The 5,000-nt window shown below is 53.7% G+C and overlaps 1 non-coding gene across 1 annotated transcript in view; it reads right to left on the bottom strand.

The window, feature by feature from the left end:
* The window catches only part of LOC126433725 (small subunit ribosomal RNA), a 1,910-nt gene extending 857 nt beyond the window's left edge, over positions 1-1,053 (bottom strand). The window contains exon 1 of the ribosomal RNA XR_007578705.1: positions 1-1,053. This exon is cut by the window's left edge and continues 857 nt beyond it. This is a non-coding gene — a ribosomal RNA (small subunit ribosomal RNA).
* Positions 1,054-5,000: the final 3,947 nt, after the last annotated feature.

Below are 5,000 nucleotides of genomic sequence, written 5' to 3'. Positions count from 1 at the left end.
ACTTGGCAAATGCTTTCGCTTCTGTTCGTCTTGCGACGATCCAAGAATTTCACCTCTAACGTCGCAATACGAATGCCCCCGCCTGTCCCTATTAATCATTACCTCGGGTTCCGAAAACCAACAAAATAGAACCGAGGTCCTATTCCATTATTCCATGCACACAGTATTCAGGCGGGCTTGCCTGCTTTAAGCACTCTAATTTGTTCAAAGTAAACGTGCCGGCCCACCGAGACACTCACTCAAGAGCACCCTGGTAGGATTGCAACGGGGTCCGCCTCGGGACGCACGAGCACGCACGAGGCGCGTCGCACGCCTTCGACTCGCCCCACCGGCAGGACGTCCCACGATACATGCCAGTTAAACACCGACGGGCGGTGAACCAACAGCGTGGGACACAAATCCAACTACGAGCTTTTTAACCGCAACAACTTTAATATACGCTATTGGAGCTGGAATTACCGCGGCTGCTGGCACCAGACTTGCCCTCCAATAGATACTCGTTAAAGGATTTAAAGTGTACTCATTCCGATTACGGGGCCTCGGATGAGTCCCGTATCGTTATTTTTCGTCACTACCTCCCCGTGCCGGGAGTGGGTAATTTGCGCGCCTGCTGCCTTCCTTGGATGTGGTAGCCGTTTCTCAGGCTCCCTCTCCGGAATCGAACCCTGATTCCCCGTTACCCGTTACAACCATGGTAGGCGCAGAACCTACCATCGACAGTTGATAAGGCAGACATTTGAAAGATGCGTCGCCGGTACGAGGACCGTGCGATCAGCCCAAAGTTATTCAGAGTCACCAAGGCAAACGGACCGGACGAGCCGACCGATTGGTTTTGATCTAATAAAAGCGTCCCTTCCATCTCTGGTCGGGACTCTGTTTGCATGTATTAGCTCTAGAATTACCACAGTTATCCAAGTAACGTGGGTACGATCTAAGGAACCATAACTGATTTAATGAGCCATTCGCGGTTTCACCTTAATGCGGCTTGTACTGAGACATGCATGGCTTAATCTTTGAGACAAGCATATGACTACTGGCAGGATCAACCAGGGAGCTGCGTCAACTAGAGCTGAGCAGCCGGCCGCCCGGGAGTGTGTCCCGGGAGCCCGCGCGAACACGCAAGCGTCCGCTCAATTATTCTGCAAACAGGAGGAGGCTGAGCTCCCCTGCACAATACACCTCGAAACCCTCTCAGGTCCCGGCGGCGCGCAGCGCCGTCCTAAGTACTTGGTCGGGTTCGAGAGAGGCGCAATCGCCCGGAGTTTGGCGAGTAGACGCTTTAGGTGCGACCACCCGTGCTCCCAACTGAGCTTGCCGCTGCCGACAGAGGCCCGGGAGCGTGCTGTCGTGGCATTGCCGGCGGGAGACAACACGCGCCACCTACGGTGGCCGGCAGCTCCAACGCCAGCGCCACAGAAGGACAAAAGCCCCACTTGGGTGCCGAAGCGAACTCTCCCAGCACAGCGCACGCGCCAACACGTCCGCACAGCTGCGATACAATCCACCTGCGAGAACCGCAGAGGCGACCGAGCAGCAGACGGCGTCGCGGCGCCGAGCGCCGGGCGGCGGCGCATCCTCAGCGCACACAGTCCTCAATCGGACCAGCACACTGCAGATGTCCACCGCGCTTCGCACCGGGCCCGCGAGGACCTACTTTGGCCGCACGGCGCCGCGTGCAGGGTGCGCCGGCGCGCAGCTGCGCCGCCTGCCGCCTCCGTCGGCCGGCGCGCCTGCCACTGGCCGCCCCCACCAGCCGGCTGTAGCGCGTGCGCCCACGCACCGCGCGGCCAGCACGCCGGGAGGCCCCCCCTCACCGGCCGGGGACGGTCCCACCCAGCCACCGCCGCGTATCGCTTCACACCCACATGCCATTCACGTTCGTGGGCATGGTGGGTATCGCTGAAACAACCGGTTGGTAGCTCAACCGATCGTCGCCATCACTGATTCACCTCTAGCGAGAACAACCGCACCACAACGGTTTACCAGTTCTTCATTTGCGTAACGTCACCAGCAAACGTAGACGTCCATCGCCATTTGCAAATTCAACGATTGTTGCATGCCTGTGTCAGGTGTCACGACACACTATGTCTGCCCACATACACGCAACAACATGTGCACGCTTCGCGAACACGTGGAAGGTGGCCCCCGTACGTATGCGATGTCCATTGCGCGAACGACTGTCAACCGGCCTCTGTCGCATGTCGCAGATGTGGAACGCAGTGCACCATGCTATCACGGTGTGTGAGAAGAGACGACTACGTCTGACAACACGCGCCACTACATCAACAGACGGCTCATGGTGATCGCCATCCACGGCATACCATACTGCAATCCAGCTCTTATAGGGAGACGACACGTAGCTGAGTGCACAATATTTGGACCGTATGGTTCGCCGTTGTTGGCGCAGTCGTGGTACGGTCACACATGTACCACGATGTATCATTCAGTACATGAGGACCAATGTGCAGTACAGTGTGTGATTTGGACGTACAACATCAGCGGACAGTTGACACAAGCCGTACCACAACGTAGGCTGTGCTTCGCCATGCGAATGCCAATGAACAACTGCGAAGGGCATTGAGCATGTACGTCCTGCTGCCGTCCGCATTACAGTGTATAGCTGCAAGGTGTTTAACATGAAGCGATACTCTGGGGACCGGGCAGTGCGAGTAGCAAACTATATTGCGGGGGTTGCAGTTAGGCAACACTACACTAATTTAACGCGTCGTATGACAATTACAGAGCAGGTTAAGGCCCAACGTGTGTTGGGTTAAGGCGCAACGTGGGTTGGGTTAAGGCGCAACGTGGGTTAGGTTAAGGCGCAACGTGGGTTGGGTTAAGGCGCAACGTGGGTTAGGTTAAGGCGCAACGTGGGTTAGGTTAAGGCGCAATATAGGTTAGGTTAAGGCGCAATATAGGTTAGGTTAAGGCGCAATATAGGTTAGGTTAAGGCGCAATATAGGTTAGGTTAAGGCGCAATATAGGTTAGGTTAAGGCGCAATATAGGTTAGGTTAAGGCGCAATATAGGTTAGGTTAAGGTACAATATGGGTTAGGTTAAGGCGCAATATAGGTTAGGTTAAGGTACAATATGGGTTAGGTTAAGGTACAATGTGGGTTAGGTTAAGGTACAATGTGGGTTAGGTTAAGGCGCAATATAGGTTAGGTTAAGGTACAATATGGGTTAGGTTAAGGTACAATGTGGGTTAGGTTAAGGTACAATGTGGGTTAGGTTAAGGTACAATATGGGTTAGGTTAAGGCGCAATATAGGTTAGGTTAAGGTACAATATGGGTTAGGTTAAGGCGCAATATAGGTTAGGTTAAGGTACAATATGGGTTAGGTTAAGGTACAATGTGGGTTAGGTTAAGGTACAATGTGGGTTAGGTTAAGGCGCAATATAGGTTAGGTTAAGGTACAATATGGGTTAGGTTAAGGTACAATGTGGGTTAGGTTAAGGTACAATGTGGGTTAGGTTAAGGTACAATGTGGGTTAGGTTAAGGTACAATGTGGGTTGGGTTAAGGTACAATGTGGGTTAGGTTAAGGTACACATTGTTGTAAGGAAAGGTGTATTGGGGGGGGGGGGGCGGCGGCGGCGGCGGCCGGTTTGTTGATTGTGATTATAGTAAGTGGATGCCTGCGGCATCATCTGATTTGCCACGTCAGGATGCACCTTTGGCTCTTGACAGGCGGCGCTCTGATTCCATGCTTGTGGCAGACCTGTGTCTTTCATTCCTGCCATTGTTTGTGTGCTGTGACAGGAGGCAGTATTGTGATGTTGGGTGTACCCCTGTGTAGGACATGTGTGGGTGTTGGTGGCTTAGCTGAGCAATGGTGGTTGTCGGAAGGGTGGGGTATTCTGTTTTGTGAGTGGACCTCCCGGTCTGGTTATGATAGTGTGGATTGTCTAATGTGGCGGAGAGGATGCACTGGGTGTTGTTCCATGCTGGTGCTTACATATTGTCTTTGTGCCTGTTACAGGCAGAGAGTAGTGCGTGATAAGAGTGTCTGGCTGACGTGTGGTTGTGATTGTGAGCAGAGTCTTTCAGCATGTATACGGACAGTTGTATACATTATCTGTATTTTGATGGCTCTATCTATTACTAATCAGCGCCGTGTATACGTTTCATCCGGTTCCAGTCGAAACTGTTGTATCTCTGTACATTAGTGACACGGCGAGGCCGCCATGTAGTTACTCGTCTCGGCAGCTTCCACCGGTGTATGGCAAATGATTATAAGGAATCAGTCTAGTCGTCAATACCGATAGTGTGACGTCACATGTCTGGGGTGGGGGACGCTGCGCCCTTCCGGTGGGTCATGGCCTAGGAAGACTCTTCCCACGCAGGGGGGCTTGGACTGTCATTGACTCTTCCGAGTAATATACTTGCCGTACGTTTTTGCGACTGCGAGTGCAACGCTCACCGGTACCGAAATGGATGGAGCGCCTCCTAGCTGCCGCTGAGCATCTGCATTCGTACAGAGAGCAACGCGATCGCGTCTGTAGCTCGTACGTGGTACAGCTCGCAGCTCATGTATATGGACAGCGGGAATGTCGCATATTGGACATAACTCTTCATGAAACGCACGTTATAGGGGTGGATTGCACATTGCGAGTGCGAGCAAAGTCCGCCGTGCATCCGCTGGAGTTGCGAGTTGGGCGGTTGGGGTGGGGCACGAACGGGTGCAGGTGGAGTGATTGCCGGTCCACGACTTCGTGCGGCAGAGGCGCTGGCGTTGGGGTGCTGTTGTCGACAGAGGGTGCAGGCTTTGTGGGTGGGGTCGAAAGAAGGGCGCTTTGGGCCCATCGCTGTCTTAGTCGGCTTGGCGTCTCATAGATGACGGTATCGTCGTTGCAGGAGGTCATGTTGCGGGAGACCTACAGATGGCGGTATGTTTTGTGGTGCGCTCGACATGGCGGACGTAGTGTTGTCAGATTCGCATAGATGGAGGTATTGCATGTGGTTTCGCCGTGTTTTCATAGATGGCGATACTGTTTTGCC

Source organism: Schistocerca serialis, unplaced genomic scaffold (assembly GCF_023864345.2).
Source record: "Schistocerca serialis cubense isolate TAMUIC-IGC-003099 unplaced genomic scaffold, iqSchSeri2.2 HiC_scaffold_1173, whole genome shotgun sequence".
Lineage (NCBI taxonomy): Eukaryota > Metazoa > Arthropoda > Insecta > Orthoptera > Acrididae > Schistocerca > Schistocerca serialis.
The sequence above is the reverse complement of the archived record's forward strand: the minus strand, read 5'-3'. Positions and strand labels throughout refer to the sequence as shown.